The following is a 25,480-nucleotide window of genomic DNA, read 5'->3' as shown; positions in this document are numbered from 1 at the left end:
AAATAGTTCGATATTCTCTGCAATTGTTTGATTGTTTTCTTTTAGCCAAGACAACAATCTCATCTTTGTCTTATCCCAATCGAAACTTCGTGTAACCCGTGGCTAATAGGGTCGAAATATTCGATTAGGAAAGTGTTCACACGATTCAAAGATCAATCCGGAGTCATCACCGTTTCAACGAAGGTTTACTTACAACCCCGATTTATAACATTTGGTATATGTGTGTTTACTAAATCCTTTTTTATTTTTTTTATTAGAAAGGGAACAAAAAAGGTCATGTTCACATTTCGTAAATTTGTTCTAGGATTGTAAGGTTTATATACCATGTTGCACATTTTATTTTAGCATGCAATTCGCAAAATGAGGTTGCTGAAGCAGCGCACTCTTGGATATGTTTATTTAAGTTTTTCTGAAATTTATCAAATGTAATACCCTCTCAAAGCTTTTAATTGATGTGGGTATATTTTGATTTTTGAGATTATCCTCCACCATCATCGATGTTGCTACCGCCGACGCCGTTCACCGTATTCCTCCACCGACTGCGTCGATCAACTCATGTTTCTTCGTTTGTTGTGAAGACATAAAATTTGCAGGGTTATAATTATTTCGTTCTAAAATCGACGAGGTACGAATTTTTTCTTGAATTTTATTGTTTTTGATTTCTAGATATTTTGATTCAGAATTGTGCGAGTGACTCACAATATAATAGTGTAATTTTTAATTTTATTATCTTAGCGTTTGTTTTGCATGATCAATTGATGATCGAGGTCTTTATTTTTTGTAGAAAGAGTTAAAGGTTCATTTTTTTGTCTATTGTAGGTGTTAGAGTTAGGTTTTTGCCGTCAAAATTAGCTTAGTTTTCTGATTTTGTTCATTTGTTTGTGTTTGTGATAGATCAGTCATCTAATGGTTTAAGATTACACAACTTAAATGGGATTGCTAAATCGTGTTGGCATATAAGAGAAATCACGGTGTTTGATTGTAAGTTATCTTTTATTTTATGTTTTCATTCTGGAAAAATATTTGTTAGTACTTTTTGCAATTGGTGATTACCATATTAATTGAATCTAGATTCTTAGGCATGAGTGGATAGTATACAATTTAAAAAGATATTTTGATTTAGCATGTTGAATTATCTTTAAAAAGTATATTATAAATTATAATGGGACAATAGGATGTGGCTTACAGCAGAAAGAGCATGCCTGCCCATACTGCAAGTTTCGTAAATGGTAATAATCTGATTTTAAATTATTTAGTCAGGTTATGACTTTATTAACCATGGGTTGTTTATATTTTTGATCGATTATTATTCTTTGTTACCAAAGCTTTAGACTTTTTTATTGTTGCAGGTGTGTTCGTTGATTGTTGATCAAGTATTGATTTGTTAAAGACCCAATTGTTTTTCACTGATTTCAATAAAACCCAATTGAAAACTACAGAGTGTTATTTAGTTTCTAGTACCCTTTTTATTTTGTTTTAGTTTATGCTTTTTAAAAAAAAAAAAAAAAAAAAAAAACTTCAGTTAATATTTGTGATTAATTATCGTTAGCCCTTTTATGCGAATTTTTTCCGCAAATGACCCTATAACCATTACATTTGCAGTTTCATTACAGTCGTTCGCTCAGACTTTGTTGTCGACAAAGTGTTTGAATTAAGAGTCACACCTTCAGAAGAAACATCAGCACCAAAGGATCGACCCATTGATCTCTCAGGCCAAAAAGAGCCCTCTACGCTGAGCCAGGTAAGCATCATCAAATTAATGTCCATAATATATTAACTTTGTATACTTCTATGCCATATCGTTGACAAAAAATATGACAAACATCACACACAGGTACATTCATCTATCAATCCAAAAAGAAAAGGGGTTGAAAATACTTTGAGAAGCTTTTGAAGAGTGCATCAGTAACCAACAACGTTCTCACATCTTCTGTACAAATGTAGCTTCTGTATGTACAGTGAAACAATATGTAAAACTACTACACAACTTTTGAATAGACATTGTATGTATAGTTGGCTGTAAACTTGGTCACCTTATGAACTAAGACTGCAACTATGGAATGTAATTTAAGTTTTCAATGTATGTATGTATTTAGCATGTTTGTATTTTGATGTTTAACCATTATGTACCCGTCAGTCTATATATTAAAACAGTTTAGGATGTAAATTATGGTAATTTTATAACCGTTTAATAATTTGGCATGTAATTTAAGTTTGTAATGAATAGCCATCGACGAATGATGGTAACTTTTTAACCGTAGAATACTTTGCCATGCAAACTGAATGTACAATGAATAGTCATCGAAACAATCACAAACAATTCTTAGTAGCGAAGCGCGTGCCCCTGAATCTTGTTTAATACTAGATAAAAAATGTTTACCAACGTGATTCGCACAGGTAGCCTACTTTACGGGCCAATAACAGGAGTTAGTTGCAGGGACTAGTTTGGGACATAATAATAAATTCAGTGACTAGGAGTGCAGGTATAAAATGCGAGTGACTAATTGGGCAAAAATCGAATAACACGTGGACTAATTGGGCAATTTTGTCTATAAATAATTTTGTGAAGTTTTAAGATTACAAAGAGCTAAATTAGATAAGAATGGTAGCATTTGTGTAACGCCCCATTTTCCCCGTGTATGATATATAGGTGTATCGTGTATGTACGACTAGTGTATGAAGGGTTTGAGACATGTTCGTGTGTTAAAGTTCATGTATGCGAGAAATGATCAGACCACGTTTTGGGTCGCGGCGCGACAGAAGGAGCCGCGGCGCGGCGTTTAACTAGTTTCAAGATCAGATGGCTTGTAAAACGAACCCCAGACCTAGTGTATTGTCGCGGCGCGAGAAAAGGAGGCCGCGGCTCGGCGATGCTGCTGAGCTGGTTCCGGATATCGCAATTTAAAAGGAAATATGAGGGCATTTTGGTTATTTCGCGTGTGTGCCAGATTGGGATCTTAAATCCCATCCACTCATTTCATTTCTTTCATTTCTTTTTCCTTTTCTTCTTCATTTTCTCTCAAAACTTTAAAACCCCATTTGATTCAAAGTGAGATTTGGAAAGGAAGAAGCGGGATTCGATCGAAAGCGTAAGAGGCAACTTTGTTCTCCTCGTTCTTAGCTACAAGGTGATACTAGCGGTAAGCTCTAATTCCGAATTTCGTTTTCGTGTTCATCATCTAAATTTGGGGCTTTTGATTGTATGTTTATAAATGAAATCCCATTAGTTAATAATTGAAGATTAACACCAAGATTCGGATTTATTGTTGATGTTGGCGGGTTTTGGGTTTGGTGAGCAAGTGTAAGCTTGTAAGACTTACAAATGGGTGTAATCACTAGTATTTAGTGATTATTGAGGTGTTGGAAGCCTTTTGGGTTCGATAGGTTAAGTAATTTTGAATAGAGTCAAAATTAGGGTTTTGGTGATGATTGTGACCCGATTGTCGATTTAATAAGGTTTATAAACTTAAAATGAATTAAGTTGAAGTATAAACCCGAGTTAAATATGTTTTGGTGTCGAAACTTGTTAATGGTGTGATGTTGACTTCTTATGGGTCAAATTAGGGTTTATGGGCAATTTTGAGAATGATAAGTGTTTAACACATGTGTTTGGGTTTAATCGGTGTATTAGGATCATTCTCACTTGTATTAATGATTATTGGTTAGTTTGGGCGCGGTTTGAGCTTGGAAGTGCAATTGGGTCGAAATTGCACTAGTTGTCGATTTGGGTTGATTTGTATATCCACCCTAATTGGGTTACTCGTTATGTGATGAATGGAATAGGTACTTGATGTGTGCAGCGGGGTGTACGAAATAGTATTATTTTTAATACAAAATACTACAAAATATGACACAAGTTTTATTAATTTACGGATGGGATATACCTAAACCTTGCTACAACACTATAGGCAGTGTACCTAATCGTAGAGTAGTGTAGTTTTTAGTAAGTCCGGTTCGTTCCACAGGGAGCTGGTGATACTTACTATATTTTTAACTATATTTATACAAAATATATATAATTATATAAGTAGTAATATTATTATAAAAGGGGGGTTTTACCGTTTAATGACCGGTTTGTCGATTCTATATTTTAAGCGTAAAGATAAATGACGATAATTAAAGTGCGTAAAATAATGACAATAAATAAAATGACAGTAAATAAAATTGCGAGTAATAAAATGACAGTAAATAAAGATACGATGAGAAATATAATAAAAGAATTATGCTTATTTAAACTTCCGTAATCATGATGTTTGACGTGTTGATTTTAATTTATTACCATGGGTTAATTGTCCTTTGTCCTGGTTTATTTGATACGTCTATCTGGTTTTTGTCCATAATAGTCCATCGGTCATAAAAATAAAGTGCGAGTATCCTCGTCAAATTACCCTTATACCCGAAGTCAAATATTCCAACTGATTAAGGATTTAAACTGTGACGCAGTTATCACTTCTGTCAACAATTACACCAGTTATCACTGTATGTAATCCACCCCTGTTTTAATTAGTTTATGAATATTAATTCATCCACTTGATCAGAATGAATAATCAATTACCCAACCCAATTGATTAATTAAATGATTATAACAGATTCCATATGAACATCACTAAATAGGACAACCATAATCATTATTAATTATTAGGTTAATTAATTTGAAGATAGGTTCGACAGACTCCAATGAGTTGTCACTCAATTAGACAATACCCCCCATCTATTAATAGTCAATAGTTCAATTTCCACAAGTGTCGGTCTTTTGCCCAAACCTTAATTATGGTACAAAGCCCAATTACCCAATTTTAGTAATTAGCCCAACATCATGATTACTTCGTTTTAAATAAGCATAATAATAACTTAGCTACGAGACATTAATGTAAAAAGGTTGAACATAACTTACAATGATTAAAAATAGCGTAGCGTTACACGGACAGAATTTCGACTTACACACTCAAACGATCTCTATCATAAATCTTATTATTATCATAATTTAAAATTAAAATTAAGATTATTGTTATATCTGATTACATTAACATTATGATAGAGATATAGAATATAGATATTGATCGATATATAGATAAAAAAAAAAGGATAGAAAAGTTCTTTTATCCTTCGATCGTTACATAGCCTTTTATAGGCGAAATTAGAAATTGAATTTTCATTTACGACCCCTGAACTATGCTCAATTAACAACTTTTTATTATTTAATATTATTCTTATTATGAATTATTTAAATATTATATTTTATTCTTGTGCATAGTTGACTCGTAATTTTTACACCGTTGCGTCGAGCGCTGAAAGTTGGTTCATGCCCCGGTTCCGGATTTTCGAACGTCCTTTCGTACTATTTTATATCGTGTACTTTGCGTTTTGTAACTTGTACTCTTGTCATTTTTAGACGTTCTTCATCAATAATTTGAACCTTTTTAATTGTATCTTGTACATTTGAGCTTTTTGGACGTTTTGGTCTTTCAAATCTTTGTTTTTGTCTTTAAATCTTCATTTTCGAGCGATTTGCGTCTTTCGTCTTCGCACTTATTTATTTAACTATTACAACTAAAAATAAGGAAATTACATTTAAAAACTTTACATATTGGAACGATATTGCTACTAAATATATGTTCATTTGGAGCACTATCAAATATCCCCACACTTGAGCGTTGCTTGTCCTCAAGCAATACAGAACTTGAAATAAAAACATACATGAATCACTTTTTTATTCATCACACTTTGTACATCAGTGATTTTGATATAGCGGTATAAACAATGACAGTAATGATGGTTAAAGGTGGGTGTGTCATCCATAGTTGCCTCGGGTTTAGGTCAACGACACTTGCAATCAAATAGCCGATTTACTTTCGGTTTCCAAAGCAAAGTACACATTTGAAAGGCGGTTTACAGTCCCACATGACTATAAAAATTTAGATCCTTTAGGAAATAGGATCTTTATGAAAACATTTGATCTTTTAAAAATTCAATCTAGCTTTTACCCTAGATAAGTTTTCTGATTTGATCCACCATTGGTGTTGCAAAATATATTTGTGGATCAATATTTTGGCTAAAAACATTTAGGTTCGTGTCATCCACTGCTATCTCGGTATCGGAAAGCACACATCCAGTTTACTTGTTCCGTATATTACCTTTCGGTAAACTACCGTCCGGTTGTAAAGGAAAGCAATGAACAAGAAACTGTTAAGGCAATGTCCCGTGACATGCAGATGATTATGGTCTTTTAACGTGTCGGATGCTAGAACTATCCTTGGTAGGAGCGATAGTAAAGATCATCCTATGATTTTTCGGTCTGGCACAAGGTCCTGTCTCTGACCATGCTATGCAACCACCGTTCTTACGGTTGACACCCGATTTGGTTCAGGTGACCTAATGAATTCTGATGAATTCTCAGGATTTTACGTTCAATGGTAATGAACGCATTGAAAATGGGTTTTCAGAAAACAAATCGGTTTGTATTTTTGATCAAAATATTTTCTCGTTCAAGCTCGAGTTTAGATATCATTGAATTCCATGAGTTTGAATTCTCAATCTTTAAGGTCAATCTCTAGGATTGAGTAATATCAGTCTTAAAAGCTGATTTTTAATCTTTAAGGAGATTATCCTTTCTGGGGATCTGATTCATTAGTCTTATCAAGCTAATTTGCACGGTGCCCTCCCCATTTTACAAGACAGACCCTCTCATGGTTAGGATAAGTCTGACCACTTGGCGACCCTGTTTGATGCTGAGGTCCGTGGATTTCCTGCTGATTTTAGTGATGACTTTTCTAGGTTTTTCGTCAACCTACAGCTGGTCTGGACGACAACTTCATGACCTAAATCAAGAAGCGCGTGTCTTTTTCGGAAGACTTTACTTCCTTTTAATGATGGAATTGATTCATCGTGTAGATCCATCTTTCTTTCAAATGTATTACAGTAAACCGGGTAAAACTGATTAGTATCGTCCAAAGCAAAAGTACCTGCAATAATTCTTATACAAAAATATGTGATATATGTTTTAAATTGAATAACTTGGTACATTCTTCCCACACTTAGTTTCTTTCTTTGCCTTTTTATTCTCCTTTATTCCATTTTAAATGAATTCAAGCATTTTAGGTTGTTTCTCAATTTATGTCCTTTCTGATGTAACGATAATTTCGGTATTATCACCTAGTTTTCACCGTTCATAAATATGTATAAACATGATTTTGACTTCATTTAATTGAAAAATTTTCAAATTTTCACAAAATTTGGCAAATAAACCAAGTATAAACCTGAGAGAATTTATAACCCTTCCCCACACTTAAGATCATGCAATGCCCTCATTTGCATGAAATCAGACTATAATTTAAATTCATGAGGGTGATTAGCGTAAAAAAGTGATTAAAAATACCGAGTTTGCAAACATATTGTTATTTCACATTTGATTTTTTGCGTCTTGTCAAAATCAGTAGCTTTTGCTGAACTTCATGACAGTCTTTGAAAGTGCGCTGTTTTACCCTGTTTTGTACATAAGATAAAATACAAACATATATATATATTTTTGAAGTTGGGTATATTACCCCACTTTTCAAAAATTTATAAAGTATAATATTTTTGGCATACTTTAAATCAATAAAATTAAAAATAATGTTAACAAAATTTTTCGCCCCGCTCTCGGGTAAAGCAATTTCGGCTCTATGACCTAGTCTTCAACTCACGACGAATTTTAGAAATCAATTTTTTTTTTTAACTTAATGAAATAAAGTAAATTTTGTTTTTAAAATCACACAAAACTTAAATTTAAAAAGCATATTAATTTTTATATAAAACCTACAAAATAAAAAAAAAATCAGAATGGAGGGAGGAAACTAGTTCTTTAGTGTCTGCTAGCGGAAAAGACCAATCGGGTTCCATTCTCGGAACTACACGAGAACAGAACAACTAACTCTAGATAGCATTATCTTTTTAGAACACTTGAATCTCCCCACACTTAGGTAGTTGTGGTGTCAAAATTGTGATTAACTTCATCGTCAATTTCTCTTGGTCCATAATCAACTTGCCTATCTGTGACTTTTTCTTTAAGCCAGTGCCCGGCTTCTTCCGTAATATCCCATAATTCAACTAGCTTCGCCTTTTCTTTAGGCGACAGATTGGATACTAACCGGTTACATAACTTAAAGTTCCCCTTACTTCTAGCATCAATAGCCCGTTTAAAAAGTTTCTTCATTGAACTGTTAATAACGGGGTCATCTAATTTCGTATCAACAACGGGGTCCTTTGTTATTGGGTTATCATTAGGTGTTACTTCATTTTTTCCACACTTAGGCGTTTCATTATTGCTAAGCACTACCGTTGGAGTTGGTAAAACAACATGGTTATTACCAATCGTTTTTACTGGTTCAACGGTTTTAGTTGGTGGAGATTTACCACTTTTAAGTGTCATTCTTCCATTTCCTACATCAAATAACGCCCCGGTGGACGCAAAGAATGGTCGACCTAAAATTAGAGGAACGTTTGGGTCCTCTTCTATGTCAATGACAATAAATTCGACTAGAAAGGTTAAATTGCCTACTTGAACGGGTAGGTTGTCAGCAATTCCAACTGGGTGCTTAATGGTTTGATCAAAGAGTCGAACACTCATATCCGTTGGACTTAACTTACCTACACCTAATCTCTTATATAAGGAAAGAGGCATAACACTTACACTTGCACCTAAATCTGCTAGTGCATCATACATGACACAATCACTAAGTAGACAAGGAACAATAAATTCACCCGGATCACCTACCCTAGGTGGAGGTTTTGGTGGAACTGTCTTCACCGGGTTTATATTTACGGCTTTTGTTTCTTGCACTTTCTTATTCTTTTTCTTCTTCTTCTTTCCAGAGGTATCACAATCTTTATTACCTATCACTTGCTCATACTCAACTCCTTTTCTTGGAAACGGGATGGGTGGTTTGTATGGTGCCACCACTGGCTTTACATACTCGGGTGGTGGTGGTGTAACTTCTTCATTGTTACTCTCATCTAAAACCTTCCCATCTTCTGGTGCTGGTTTTTCAGAATTCGTTGAAACCATATTAACATTCTCATTTCGAGGATTTACTTCAGTATTACTCGGTAGCTTTCCTTGTTCCCTCTCACTCATCATGCTAGCAAGAGTACCTACGTGTTTTTCTAGATTCAAAATGGAAGCTTGTTGAGTTCTTAATGACTGATCAAATCTCTCGTTCGTTTGGGTTTGAGTTTCAATAAATTGTGTTTGAGATTCAACTAGCTTGAATACCACGTCTTCCATATTTGACTTTTTCTCTTCGGTTTGTTGTTGTGGTTTATATAAGCCAGGTCTTTGTTGATTGAAAGTGTTGTTTTGAGTTGGTTGGTTATTCGGACCTTGTTGGTTATACCAGTTATTTTCGGGTCCTTTTGGATTGTAAAGAATGTTTTGATTTCGATTGAAGTTTAGCTTTGGCGGTTGATAATTATTTTGATAATTATTTCCAGGCCTTTGGTTCATATAGGAAACATTCTCTCATTGTTCCAATGTTGGTTCAATGCGACAATCTTTCAATAAGTGTGGTCCACCGCATAGCTCACAACTGATTCGTATTGCGTGAATATCTTTATTCATCTTTTCCATTCGTCTTTCGAAAGCATCTATTTTTGCGGAAACGAAATCAAAGTCATGGCTAGAATCGGCTCTAGCCACTTTAGATGAACGAAAAATATCTTTTTCTTGGTGCCACTCATGCGAGTGGGAGGCTGTGTTATCAATAATTTTGTAAGCTTCAGTTGCGGTTTTCTTCATAATGGAACCACCAGCTGTTATGTCAATGTCTTTTCGTGTAGCAACGTTGACACCTTGGTAGAATATTTGTACTATTTGGTAAGTGTCTAAACCGTGTTGAGGACATCCTCTCAACATCCTTCCGAATCTTGTCCACGCCTCATATAATGTTTCATTTGGCTTTTGCGCGAACGTAACAATTTCTCCTTGAAGTCTCACGGCTTTAGATGCCGGAAAGAATTGTTTAAGAAATTTTTCAACTAAAACATCCCATGTGTCAATCGCCCCTTCAGGTAACGATTCTAACCAATCTTTGGCTTCTCCCTTTAAAGTCCAGGGAAACAACATGAGATAGATCTGCTCATCTTCCACTTCTCGGATTTTGAATAGTGTACAAATTCTATTAAACGTACGAAGATGTTCGTTTGGGTCTTCATTCGGTGCACCACTGAATTGGCATTGGTTAGTTACCATGTGTAGAATTTGTCCTTTGATTTCATAATCTGGCGCATTAACTTCTGGCTTAATAATGGCGTGACCTTGGCCCGTGCGTGTGGCTCTCATTCGATCTTCCATACTTAGAGGTTCCGTTACTTCCATAATTGAATTTGTTGAATACGAATCACTAGAGGATTCTGATTTAATGGTTTGTGGCTCAGGAGGAATAATTAGTGGTTCAAGATCTTGGAATTGTCCTTGAATATGCTCCGGGTTCTTAATTGTGAAGTCGGGTTCAAAAGATGGATTATCGGAAATTTGAGTTGGAGTTCTTGTTCGACTAGATGACGATTCTAAAGAAAAATCAACGGCGGCGATATTCGTTAAACGATGTCTTGATCGAGTTACAGGTGGTGAACGTATGAAAGGTGGTGAACGTTTTGCTCGGTGCATTCACAGAATATCCTATTAGTTTTTAAAAGGAAAGAAAAATTATATAAGTTATCCAATTAATAGACTTTTCTGCTTTTGCCCACGTTTCGAATAGCCAAAAGATGCAGCAGAGGGGCAGGATTCGTTTGGTCTCAATATAATTGAGTACTGTTTGGCTCCAATAACCCGGTCCACGTACAAATCTAACTATTACTACGAACCAGAAAATTTTAATGTCTATCAATTTAACCACTTAAAATAAATTTTCGTAATTTTAAGAAATTTAGAGAAGAAGTAGAAAAATTCTAAGTCCTAAAAACTAGAATGGCGAGAAATAAGAGAGAAAAAGAGTGCGCGTCGAAAAGTGTCGAAAAATGAAAAAGACGAAGAGTGGTTTGTAAACACGCGGTTAATCCAACCTTATAACGATCACTATCTTAAAATTAAAGCTACAAATGGAGATCACTAATTGGAATTGTAATTGATACATAGGTAAAAGGCATTGAAAAATAAAAATAAGAAAATAACTATGGCAAAACTAAACTTAATATTAAAAGTTGCGACTATAGTCTAAAAATCTAAAGGTAATAAAACTAAAAAAAACATTTTTTTTTTATAGACAAAATCTTAAAAAATATATTTTTTTTTAATAATTTTATTTTTTTACCTTTTTTTTTTCTTTTTTACGTTTTTTTTTTTTTTCCTTTTTTTTTTTAAACGATTTTTTTTCCTTAAAAAAAACGTATTTTTTTTTATTTTTTTTTTTTATATAAAAAACGAATTTTTTTTTTCTTTAAAAAAAAACGTTTTTTTTTTTTTACACAAATTTTTTTTTAACTCATTTACTATTCATGAATAGTAAATGAAAAGAAATTAATTAATTTATTATTCACATGAAAGCGACATGATAGTAATTATTAATTACAAGTTACATAATATACCCCTGAAGTATTTAATAAATACGACTTTTTAAAACTTTTACGATTATATTTTGATTCTAAAATATTATTATATTATTATATTCTATTTCAATATTATTATATTATTATATTCTATTTCAATATTATTATATTATTAAAAATATAGCGTTTTAGCGTCCCCGGCAGCGGCGCCAAAAACTTGATGTGTGCAGCGGGGTGTACGAAATAGTATTATTTTTAATACAAAATACTACAAAATATGACACAAGTTTTATTAATTTACGGATGGGATATACCTAAACCTTGCTACAACACTATAGGCAGTGTACCTAATCGTAGAGTAGTGTAGTTTTTAGTAAGTCCGGTTCGTTCCACAGGGAGCTGGTGATACTTACTATATTTTTAACTATATTTATACAAAATATATATAATTATATAAGTAGTAATATTATTATAAAAGGGGGGTTTTACCGTTTAATGACCGGTTTGTCGATTCTATATTTTAAGCGTAAAGATAAATGACGATAATTAAAGTGCGTAAAATAATGACAATAAATAAAATGACAGTAAATAAAATTGCGAGTAATAAAATGACAGTAAATAAAGATACGATGAGAAATATAATAAAAGAATTATGCTTATTTAAACTTCCGTAATCATGATGTTTGACGTGTTGATTTTAATTTATTACCATGGGTTAATTGTCCTTTGTCCTGGTTTATTTGATACGTCTATCTGGTTTTTGTCCATAATAGTCCATCGGTCATAAAAATAAAGTGCGAGTATCCTCGTCAAATTACCCTTATACCCGAAGTCAAATATTCCAACTGATTAAGGATTTAAACTGTGACGCAGTTATCACTTCTGTCAACAATTACACCAGTTATCACTGTATGTAATCCACCCCTGTTTTAATTAGTTTATGAATATTAATTCATCCACTTGATCAGAATGAATAATCAATTACCCAACCCAATTGATTAATTAAATGATTATAACAGATTCCATATGAACATCACTAAATAGGACAACCATAATCATTATTAATTATTAGGTTAATTAATTTGAAGATAGGTTCGACAGACTCCAATGAGTTGTCACTCAATTAGACAATACCCCCCATCTATTAATAGTCAATAGTTCAATTTCCACAAGTGTCGGTCTTTTGCCCAAACCTTAATTATGGTACAAAGCCCAATTACCCAATTTTAGTAATTAGCCCAACATCATGATTACTTCGTTTTAAATAAGCATAATAATAACTTAGCTACGAGACATTAATGTAAAAAGGTTGAACATAACTTACAATGATTAAAAATAGCGTAGTGTTACACGGACAGAATTTCGACTTACACACTCAAACGATCTCTATCATAAATCTTATTATTATCATAATTTAAAATTAAAATTAAGATTATTGTTATATCTGATTACATTAACATTATGATAGAGATATAGAATATAGATATTGATCGATATATAGATAAAAAAAAAAAGGATAGAAAAGTTCTTTTATCCTTCGATCGTTACATAGCCTTTTATAGGCGAAATTAGAAATTGAATTTTCATTTACGACCCCTGAACTATGCTCAATTAACAACTTTTTATTATTTAATATTATTCTTATTATGAATTATTTAAATATTATATTTTATTCTTGTGCATAGTTGACTCGTAATTTTTACACCGTTGCGTCGAGCGCTGAAAGTTGGTTCATGCCCCGGTTCCGAATTTTCGAACGTCCTTTCGTACTATTTTATATCGTGTACTTTGCGTTTTGTAACTTGTACTCTTGTCATTTTTAGACGTTCTTCATCAATAATTTGAACCTTTTTAATTGTATCTTGTACATTTGAGCTTTTTGGACGTTTTGGTCTTTCAAATCTTTGTTTTTGTCTTTAAATCTTCATTTTCGAGCGATTTGCGTCTTTCGTCTTCGCACTTATTTATTTAACTATTACAACTAAAAATAAGGAAATTACATTTAAAAACTTTACATATTGGAACGATATTGCTACTAAATATATGTTCATTTGGAGCACTATCAGTACTTTCCATTGGCGATTGCGAAGTTTGGTTTGGCATCCATCAAGACTTCAAGGTGAGTGTTAATATCCTATGTGCATGTGTATGTGTAGGATGGGTGCGGATCGGGTGAAGTGGTTCTCGGTTATAGAGCTCACTTCACATATAGGTGGATTTGATGAACTTGTGTAATAGGTCCAATTGGCACGGTTGTGCATTTTGGTTGACCACCTTTGACGAGGTGCACACTTTGTGTGTACGTTATCACATATGCTTGTGATGTGGATTATACAACCCCATTGGCGAAGGGTTGGTATTGAGTTGTGATTGGAGAAGTGGATCACGTGTGGATGCGGATTCACGATGACGCGTGTAGTTCGATCATCTTATTGAGTTAGTGATCTCGTGTGGTTGCGGATTCACTAAGGCTCGTTTAGTTCGGCCAACCTCGATGTTGTTGTGGTAATGAAGATAGTAGTCTCGTGTGGGTGCGAATTTACTAAGGCTCGTGTAGTTCGGCCGATCTTCATTTTTGGTAGTTGACTTTCGGTATTGGGTTAAGGGGTTAACCTTGGGCGGTTTACGCTTTGTTACATATATGTATATATTGTCGTATTTGTTGTGATGTAGCTAACCCTCCGGGTGTAGCTTATTGGCGTTGTTAACATCGTCGTTGGTGAACTTACTTTGTTGATATCTTTAGCTTGTTGCTTAGTGATCGTACGGTATGCTTAGATTAGCTTGCCTTTGGATGCTCCGGTATGTGCTACTTGATTATAATTGTGTGGCGTGTCCATTTTATGCATATATATGTATGTAGTATATTCTCACTCACTAAGCGCTAGCTTACCCTCTCGTTGTTTATATTTTTATAGAATTGCATGGAGGCGGTGGCTCGGGTAAGCGTGGGAACTAGTGGACTTGCGTAGTATGCTAAGAAGATGTGCTTTTGGACTTATTAGGATTGGGTAGCGTATTCCCAATCACCATGCTCGGTTTTGTTGGAAATTAAAATAGTCGGGCCGTGTTTGCCCGTTCGGATATTTAAACTAATGTGATAAATGTTTTAATAGTTTATTGAACTTATTATTTGTGTTAAAGATGTTTTGGAAACATAATTGGCACCTAAATATTAATGTATTAAAGAAAAATTTTTACGGACCGATTTAAATACGGGTTGGGTCGTTACAAGTGGTATCAGAGCATGGTCTAAGGGATTTAGGTGACTTGAGATAGGTGCCTAGACTTAGACTTTTGTGTGTGCTTCTTTGTTGCGGGACTTGTAAGAGGACGGGTTGGACGGGGACTTGGTTAGTGCCTTAGCGTGTAGGTGAACTAACTAGGATTTTGGCTTGTGTTGTGATGTAATTCTTGCGTGTGTTTATATCTCGTAGAATTTTTGTTTGTGTTGGTTTATATCATCGAGCGAGGCGGTCGTTGTACTAACAAGTTGATACGGCGTGTGTGCGTAATAAGGACTTGCAAACCTTATTACGGGTGCAAATCGTGTCTAACAAGTGATGTACGATGAGTGTTTAGCAAGATGGGGCGGTGTTGTGCGTGTTGTTTTATACGATCGTTGACTAATCGTTTTGCATTCTTTAGAATGATGATGCAAAACGAGATCGAGACGAATAACGACGAGTTTAACACTAGATTTGAGGCCGCTGTTGCGGAGCAAATGGGTGTGTTTCGAGAAGAAATGGATAGGAAGTATTCCGAATTTCAAAGAAGGGGTGAAATGGAGCGTTGTCATAAGAGCTTCATGAGGACTAAACCCCCCGATATATGACGGGAAACCGGATCCTTTGGTAAGCACAACATGGATCTCGGATGTCGAATGGTGTTTTCGTACTATTGATTGCCCTCCTGAGAAGATGACAAGACTCGCTACTAGCTTGTTGCGGGGTAGGATGAAGGATTGGTCGGACGGTAAGATTGATCTTGTCGGTGGAGAACCGTTTATGGCGTTATCGTGGGACGATTTTAAGAAGGAATTCTTTGAGGAATTTTGGACTGGAGCCGATTTGATGGAATTGCGTGATGAGTTGCAAAATTTGCGACAAGGATCTATGGACTTGAATACTCTCAAGACGACCTTTATGGCGAAGGCTCGTTTTTACCCGGAGTATATGGGGAATGATCGTATGTTGATGGAAGATTTCTATCGAACCCTGAATGATGACTTGAAGAACAAAATTAGTAGGGGTCAAGCGAAGTTGTTTGCGGAGTTATTCGCGGTGGCTAGGGGTTTCGAATGGTATTCGCGATCAAAGATTGGTGAACCTTCAAGTGAGAGAAGGGTTGTTTCGTATGGTGCTCCAACTAAGAGAACTAGGGGTGCAGGTGTGAGCACGGGTGGTACACGGACGAGTATATCAGATTCTAGTGCGTCTAGATATTACAATTGTGGCGCGAGGGGTCACAAGTCTTGGGAATGTTCGGTGCTAAAGGGTGATAGCACGGTGTGCTTCAATTGCCAAGAAGAAGGACATCGTAAGTCAAAGTGTCCCGAGTTAGCCGGGACGGGTGCGGCAAGGAGACGTTAAGGTACGTTTCGTTTTAATAAATATGTCCTTGATTTATTTATTTATGTTCCGATGCGTTCGGGTTTGTTGAATGCATTGTGTTGTGCATGTTATTGTTATGGGTGACGTTCCTAATGGAATTACCTTACGGTGGCGTTTGGATTGACGGGTGAAGGGCATAAGACTTGGTGCAACCAAGCATTCCTTAGTGTTGGGAAATGTTTCTACCAAGCCATGGGTATGGGCTTTGGTGTCCGGTTGTTAAGCGTGTGTTCGCTTTTGTGTTGGGGATGGTGAACCATGAGGTTCATCAGGCGGATGGAACCTTAGAGATCGGGCATTTGATCTCGATGTGTGTTGGTAATGGAGTCTACGTGACGCGGTGTTAGGTGCCTCTTTCATACCTACTAGCGTGGTATTCGACTCTGATGGTATTGCGGTTACTTTGTGCTTAGGGTACCAGTAAGAAACCTTTAGGTGCTTGAGTGACGGAGTGAAAGTTACAAGTGATAGCAACTCGATGATTGCTAGAGTGATACTTGTACGGTTTGGTAAATATTTCGGTTGAAGTAGCGAAGGATAATCCGAAATCCTTCGTATGCTCGAGGTTGGAGCAAGGTATTGTGATATGCGGGGTTGTGAGATACTTTTATCTCGATGATGCGGTTATGGAACGTAGATCCAAGTGGGGGAGTTACACTCCCACACAAGGAGGTTTTAGTGTGAGATTTCGGATGATGCTCTTAGTAGATCCGGAATTTGTGACGGGACCTAGATTTGGTCGATTTGTGGTAAAGTGCAATTTCGGTCGAATTGTACTTAAGATTTTGGATTTAAATTATCACCGAGGTGGTAATGTGGTAAATCTCGTTGAGAGATAATGGACGTGTTTGACGAGCAAGGTGAGATCCCTCGGTTAAGGGATGTGCGTGTCGGATTCTCTTTTAGAGAATTATTGTTTTTGCCTATGTGCGATATAGGTGGTTCTTGCTCGATGTTGTTGGTGTTGTGTACGCGTACGTATGGTGATGGTTAGTGGTATCCGTTAGGATTCACTATAGTGTAGCAGTGCGCGATGTTACACTACTCGTTGTGATTGAGGCCAAAAGAGTGTGTGTGGATGGTTAGTGTATTCCGTTAGGATTCACTATGGTGTAGTAGTGCGCGATGTTACACTACTCGCTGTATGAGGCCAAAAGAGCGTGTGTGATTGGTGGGTTATGGCCGTGACTCGGTCCGCTAACTTCATCATGAGAGTAGTGTTATATCGGTAAGGTATAACGTATCGAGAAATGAGAGTACCGATGGGGAATGGGAGTACCATTCATGTGTTGAGATTTGGGAGGTGGATCACGTGTGGATGCGGATTCACGATGACACGTGTGGTTCGGTCATCTTATTGTGGAAGTGAGTCTCGTGTAGTTCGGATTCACAATGACACGTGTGGATGCGGTCATTATATTGAGAAAGTGAGTCTCGTGTAGTTCGGATTCATAATGACACGTGTGAATACGGTCATTCTATTGGGATAGTGACTCTCGTGTAGTTCGGATTCACTAGGGCGCGTGTAGTTCGGCCAATCCTAATTGTTGTTGCGGTGGAGGTGGTGAGTCGCGTGTGGTTCGGATTCACTAAGGCGCGTGTAGTTTCGGACAGCCTTCATGTGTTGGATGTGTGAACTATTGGTTGTTTTATACGCCAATGTTGGGGTCGTGAGGACCATGTTGTGTGATTAGTGATGTGATAGCCGTGTTTCGCTCACATGTTGTTGCGGGTGTGACAATAGTCGATTTTGTTCACCTTGGGATTAGCGTTGCCATAGTCGTTTGGGCGCTATCGGTTTTAGCCGTTTGCTTATGATGTTGCGGTAGTTGCGTAATAGCCGTGTTTGTGCAGTACAAGGGTTGTTATGTGGTGAGTGTTATCCGTAAGGATTCGCTTCTTTTCGGTCTTCATCAGTTAGATGGTTGACTTTATTTTGGTACGTGGTTGTTACTAGCAATGTACTTGGTATGGGTACGCTAGGAGTTGATACCTCGGTACGAGATTGGCGGAGTTTTTTCGATGTGAGGAATTGAGCGAGTGTTAGTGCTCGGACTTGTGGATTTTAATAAATCGTAGGCGACGATTTAGTGGTTAAGGTGACTCTTTGAGAAGAATTTCAAAGAGAAGTCGGAAGAATACGTGGCGATTTCGCGTATTCTAAGTGATCGTTATGGATTTCGGATGTTGCGTGTATTGCACGGCTCGGAATGCGTGCAAGTGTGTATTTAGTTAATGGATTAATCTTCGGGTTAATGGGAAATGTGTTGGAAGTCGGATTGAAACGTTTAGTTGAGAACCATAGCGTGTGGGTTCGGATTGGTTAAGTGACTAAGATCACGAGGACGTGATCGAATCTAAGTGGGGGAGAGTTGTAACACCCCGTTTTCCCCGTGTATGATATATAGGTGTATCGTGTATGTACGACTAGTGTATGAAGGGTTTGAGACAGGTTCGTGTGTTAAAATTCATGTATGCGAGAAATGATCAGACCACGTTTTGGGTCGCGACGCGGCGTTTAACTAGTTTCAAGATCAGATGGCTTGTAAAACGAACCCCAGACCTAGTGTATTGTCGCGGCGCGAGAAAAGGAGGCCGCGGGCGATGCTGCTGAGCTGGTTCCGGATATCGCAATTTAAAAGGAAATATGAGGGCATTTTGGTCATTTTGCGTGTGTGCCAGATTGGGATCTTAAATCCCATCCACTCATTTCATTTCTTTCATTTCTTTTTCCTTTTCTTCTTCATTTTCTCTCAAAACTTCAAAACCCCATTTGATTCAAAGTGAGATTTGGAAAGGAAGAAGCGGGATTCGATCGAAAGCGTAAGAGGCAACTTTGTTCTCCTCGTTCTTAGCTACAAGGTGATACTAGCGGTAAGCTCTAACTCCGAATTTCATTTTCGTGTTCATCATCTAAATTTGGGGCTTTTGATTGTATGTTTATAAATGAAACCCCATTAGTTATTAATTAAAGATTAACACCAAGATTCGGATTTGTTATTGATTTTGGCGGGTTTTGGGTTTGGTGAGCAAGTGTAAGCTTGTAAGACTTACAAATGGGTGTAATCACTAGTATTTAGTGATTATTGAGGTGTTGGAAGCCTTTTGGGTTCGATAGGTTGACTAATTTTGAATAGAGTCAAAATTAGAGTTTTCGTGATGATTGTGACCCGATTATCGATTTAATAAGGTTTATAAACTTGAAATGAATTAAGTTGAAGTATAAACCCGAGTTAAATATGTTTTAGTGTCGAAACTTGTTAATGGTGTGATGTTGACTTCTTATGGGTCAAATTAGGGTTTATGGGCGATTTTGAGAATGATAAGTGTTTAACACTTGTGTTTGGGTTTAATCGGTGTATTAGGACCATTCTCACTTGTGTTAGTGATTATTGGTTAGTTTGGGCGCGGTTTGAGCTTGGAAGTGCAATTGGGTCGAAATTTCACTAGTTGTCGATTTGGGTTGATTTGTATATCGACCCTAATTAGGTTACTCGTTATGTGATGAATGGAATAGGTACTTTCCATTGGTGATTGCGGAGTTTGGTTTGGCACCCATCAAGGCTTCAAGGTGAGTGTTAATATCCTATATGCATGTGTATGTGTAGGATGGGTGCGGGTCGGGTGAAGTGGTTCTCGGTTATAGAGCTCACTTCACATATAGGTGGATTTGATGGACTTGTGTAATAGGTCCAATTGGCACGGTTGTGCGTTTTGGTTGACCACCTTTGGCGAGGTGCACACTTTATGTGTACGTTATCCCATATGCTTGTGATGTGGATTATACAACCAACAATGGAGAAGGGTTGGTATTGAGTTGTGATTGGAGAAGTGGATCACGTGTGGATGCGGATTCACGATGACGCGTGTAGTTCGGTCATCTTATTGAGGTAGTGATCTCGTGTGGTTTCGGATTCACTAAGGCTCGTGTAGTTCGGCCAACCTCGATGTTGTTGTGGTAATGAAGATAGTAGTCTCGTGTGGGTGCGAATTTACTAAGGCTCGTGTAGTTCGGCCAATCTTCATTTTTGGTAGTTGACTTTCGGTATTGGGTTAAAGGGTTAACCTTGGGCGGTTTACGCTTTGTTATATATATGTATATATTGTCGTATTTGTTGTGATGTAGCTAACCCTCTGGGTGTAGCTTATTGGCGTTGTTCACATCGTCGCTGGTTAACTTACTTTGTTGATATCTTTAGCTTGTTGCTTAGTGATCGTACGGTATGCTTAGATTAGCTTGCCTTTATGCTTGGATGCTCCAGTATGTTCTATTTGATTGTAATTGTGTGGCGTGTCTATTTTATGCATATATATGTATGTAGTATATTCTCACTCACTAAGCGTTATCTTACCCTCTAGTTGTCTATATTTTTATAGATTTGCATGGAAGCAGTGGCTCGGGTAAGTGTGGGAACTAGTGGACTTGCGTAGTTTGCTTAGAAGACGTGCTTTTGGACTTATTAGGATTGGGTAGCGTATTCTCAATCACCATGCTCGGTTTTGTTGGAAATTAAAATAGTCGGGTCGTGTTTGGCCGTTCGGATATTTAAACTAATGTGATAAAAAGTTTTAATAGTTTATTGAACTTATTATTTGTGTTAAAGATGTTTTGGAAACATAATTGGGACCTAAATATTAATGTATTAAAGAAAAAAATTTACGGGCCGGTTTAAATACGGGTTGGGTCGTTACAATTTGAATGAAAATAAGATTTTGGCTAAAGAACTCGAGTATTTGAAAAGAACCGAAGAGTGATATGATGTCATCGGCAAAAGTAGTCAAATGACAGTTTTTGATATTGTGGATCAAGTTATCAAGTACCAAATATTAAATAATTTTAGTTTTTTTTAGCGAAAAAAGTTGATAGCATTAAAAGAAGAAGTCTTCATTAAAACGATGAAGAACCTCTTAAAAGATACAATGACGGAGATTTTGCTCGGTCATGACAAACGATACAAGTAAAAAGCGCGATACAAGATTAGTAACATAATAAAAATGGATTGTGTTCCCAAATGTGGGCTTGTGCATCGTGGCAGATCTTGAGATTAGTAGACTAAAGAAAGACCTTAAGCTTGATATTTCTCACGATCATCGACCGCCAAATAAACTTGTTGTTGAAAATGAAATCGTTGCAGGCTATCAAAATTGCCCAAATTGTTGCAGGCCCGATCATCTTTCAAAACTTCAAAGCTTTAATTTCCATGCCATAAAACTAACCAAAGGAGAATTCTTCGACCGATCTTTGAAGAATCCATCTAAAATTCCACCAACGAAAAAGCTCACCCCAAATTTTAGCCGACCAAGGTCAATGAAGCAGAAGTTGTTCAATGGTTTCATCATCGGCTAAACACCACACGCATAACATATAGTGATTCGAGGAAGGATATGCCGATTAGATAAAACAACACGTATAGGGATACTTTGCTTAATAGCCAACCAATGAAAGAGTAAGACTTTAGAAGGAAAGTTATTACCCCAGACAATTTTGGGCCAAACGAGGGAGAAAATATTACCAGATTGAACGATTAACTGGACAGCATCGGCAACAGAGTAAACGTCTGATTGGTTAGTATTCCAAACTACCTGATCCGCAATATTGTCAGTAAGCCTAAAACGAGACAGAAAGGAATTTAATTCATTGATTTTGATCGAATCGTAAAGGTTGACCGGCTGCGTGATAAACAGATCCCACCCATGTTGCTCGTAATCAGTGTTAAGAGGATACCTGCACTGCTTGAGAGAAGCTAATTGATTGTGGCAGTTTACAAATAATGAGGGGAAATCATCTTTTAGGATGTGACCTTCGGCCCACGGGTCTAGCCAAAAAAAGATACTAGTCCCATTGCCAATTTTCCAAATCCATTTGTTTGGCCCAACAATACATTGAAGTGAGTCCTCTTTTTGTAAATTAACTAAATCTCTCCAAATTGGAGAGAGTTGAGAAGATTTCAACGACTCAACATTATGCATGATTTTTCCTCGAAACGAAGGACCAAAAGAAGAGGCGACAATTGATTTCCGAAGAGGTTGTTTATTAGAATTTAATTCCGCCCACCATTTAGCTAGCAAAGCCAAGTTTTTTACCTGAAGAGGAGTGATGCCAAGATGATAGTGCTCCAAATGAACATATATTTAGGCACAATATCCTTCCAATATGTAAAGCTTTTAGTTGTAATTGTTCTATTTTTATGTAAAATTCGTTTAAATAAATAAGTGCGAAGACAAAAGAAGAAAACGACGATTTAAAGACGCAAATGACCAAAAAGCTCAAAAGTACAAAGTACAATCCAAGTGGTTCAATTTATTGATAAGAAACGTCTAAAAGTTACAAGAGTACAAGCCGCGGAACGCAAAATACAAGATATCTACGCGTATGAAAGGACGTTCGAGAAACCGGAACCGAGACATAAACCGGGCGTAAATGTACGAGACAACGGAGCGAAAATTACAAGTCAACTATGCACAAGAATATAATATAATATATATATAATTAATATAAATTATATATATATTATATATATATATATAATAATATGTCGACAAGCAAGAAAACAAAAAATATGTGAGCTGGATCTGACGGCCATGCGATCGCATGGGAAATAGGCATAAAACCCATGCGAGTGCATGAGCCCATGCGAGTGCATGAGATTTGCACTAAAACCCCATGCACTCGCACGAGTTACTGTAGCAGGCCAAGTTCTATAAATAGCAACGTTTTCTCCCGAATTATGTACGCTCTTTTCATTTCTTTCCTTCTGTAATCATCAAAAATATTTATATTTATAATTTTAATTTTAATTTAAGTTTAATAATAATTGGGTTATTGTAAGAAATGTTTTACAAGTTTTAAAGTCGAAACTCTGTCCGTGCAACGCTACGCAATTAATCACCACTGTAAGCTATGTTCTTCCTTTTTAAATTAATGTCTCGTAACTAAGTTATTATTATGCTTATTTGAGCAAAAGTAATTGTGATGTTAGACTAAAAATTAAGATTGGGTTATTGGATTTTGTACCATAATTAAGGTTTGGACAAAAGACGGACACTTGTGGACATTGGACTATTTACTATTAATAGATATGGGGTATTGTCTAATCGAATGACAACTCATTAGAATCTGTCGAACCTATCTTCAAATTAGTTAATCTAATAATTATTAAAATGATTATGTATGTTCCATTTAGTGACATTTATACGACATCTTTTACGATCATTTAATTAATTATTCGGGTTGGGTAATTGATTATTCATTCTGATCAAGTGGGTAAATTAATATTCATATCTCATTAAAACAGGGGTGGATTACATACAAGGATAATTGGTGTAATTGTTAACAAAGTATTAAAACCTTGGATTACATGCAGTCGATAACCTGGTGTAATTATTAACAAAGTATTAAAACCTTGTTACAGTTCGAATCCCTAATTAGTTGGAATATTTGACTTCGGGAATAAGGTTAATTTAAAGAGCATTTTATAATTATGACCGATGGACTATTATGGACAAAAACTAGATAGGTATCAAATAAACCAGGACAAAGGACAATTAACCCGGGTAACAATTAATTAAAATCAACACGTCAAACATCATGATTACGGAAGTTTAAATAAGCATAATTCTTTTATTTCATATTTCATCGTACCTTTATTTACTATCATTTAATTACTGCAATTTACTTTATCGCAATTTAAGTTCTGTCATTTATATTATCGTCATTTATCTTTACGCTTAAAATATAAAATCGACAAACCGGTCATTAAACGGTAAAAACCCCCTTTTATAATAATAGTAATAATACTACTATATTACTAATATATATATATATATATAAATACAAATATAATTGTTTAAAAATATAGCGTTAAACTTGGCTAGCTCCCTGTGGAACGAATCGGACTTACTAAAAACTACACTACTCTACGATTAGGTACACTGCCTATAAGTGTTGTAGCAAGGTTTAGGTATATTTCATCCGTAAATTAATAAAACTTGTGTAATATTTCATAATATTTCGTAGTAAAAATAATAACTATTTCATATACACCTCGCATAACATCAAGTTTTTGGCGCCGCTGCCGAGGAACCCGAAAGCGAAACGCTATAAAATTTTTTTTATTAAGTTTTAATTTATTGTCATAAAAATACGTTTTAAATATTAAAAATTTAAAACATAAAAAAAAGAGTAAAACAAAAATATATATCTTATAAAGTATAAAAGTATTTTTTTTTAGATCTTAAAACTATAAGTGTATTTTGATTACTTATTTTAAATTTTGTAAAAAAATCAAAGTAAAAAAAGTAAAAAAAAAATGATTGAACCTGCAATTTTTGGCCTGCAATTGAACTGAACCTGAAGCTTATACGATCGCATGAGCCCATGCCTTAAAACCCATGCGACCGCATGGCTCTATCTGACACGCCAGGACTGATCATAGTATAGCATTAATTACGGAGTATTATTAATTATTATTATTAGTAAACCCTAATTAGGGTGTAGTTATTTAATAATTAAGTTTTAGTTTATTTTATTTTGTATTTTTAAGTTTCAATTAGTTTTATTATTTTTAAAATTAATACTTTTATAAAATAATAATATAAAAATAATATTTTTATAAAATTGTAATTTTATTACTTTTTATTTCTTTTTATAAATTATATATTTTAATCGTTTATTCGTAATATTTGTATTTTTATCGTTCGTACTTAGTTTTTAAACTTAGTATTTTGCCGTAGTTATTTTTATTTCTAGATTTTTAGGCTTTGCCGTAAAATCTCTTAAGTGCTTTTTCTTTAGATTAAGATTTAGGCGCTTTAAAATTTTACAACGTTGCTTATCGCTTTACTTTTAAATAAATTTTAGTGCCTTTTTAAGTTATTGCCGTTTTGAATATAGAATTCCTTTTAAGCTTTAAATACCTTTAGACGTAAGTTTTAATTTTTAGTATTTAGTACCTTTTAAGTTTCGACGGCTACTTTCTTCTTATTATTTTTCGACATTTATTTTTCAACCTTTTATTTTTCGACGTTTTTCGACGCACTCTTTTTCTTTCTTATTTCTCGACGCTCTAGTTTTTAGGACATAGAATTTTCTTTATCTTCTTTAAACTTCGACGAAAAATTATTTTAATTGGTTAAATTGATAGACATCCAAAATTTTCTGGTTCGTAGTAATAGTTGGATTTGTTAGTGGCGAGTTGTGGGCTTCCGATTTAAAGGGTCATGGCTACCTGCTGCATCTATTGGCTATTCGAAACGTGGGCAAAATCAGAAAAGTCTATTAATTTGATAACTTATATAATTTTTATCTTTTATAACTAATAGGATATTCTGTGAATGCACCGAGC

The 25,480-nt window shown here is 35.5% G+C and overlaps 1 long non-coding RNA gene across 6 annotated transcripts; it reads left to right on the top strand.

Moving 5' to 3' along the window:
• The first annotated feature begins 284 nt into the window (after positions 1–284).
• LOC139862679 (uncharacterized) lies at positions 285–2,179 on the top strand. Of its 6 annotated transcripts, none has more exons than XR_011764255.1 (5): positions 285–625; positions 895–981; positions 1,175–1,229; positions 1,350–1,741; positions 1,835–2,179. It is a non-coding gene; the product is annotated as an uncharacterized lncRNA (long non-coding RNA). The 6 variants fall into 6 exon arrangements; XR_011764256.1 differs by having other exon boundaries at positions 900–981; positions 1,835–2,178; XR_011764253.1 differs by having other exon boundaries at positions 900–1,229.
• The last annotated feature ends 23,301 nt before the right edge of the window (positions 2,180–25,480 follow it).

This window comes from Rutidosis leptorrhynchoides, chromosome 8 (assembly GCF_046630445.1).
Source record: "Rutidosis leptorrhynchoides isolate AG116_Rl617_1_P2 chromosome 8, CSIRO_AGI_Rlap_v1, whole genome shotgun sequence".
Lineage (NCBI taxonomy): Eukaryota > Viridiplantae > Streptophyta > Magnoliopsida > Asterales > Asteraceae > Rutidosis > Rutidosis leptorrhynchoides.
This window is presented reverse-complemented; position numbering and strand designations above follow the sequence as displayed.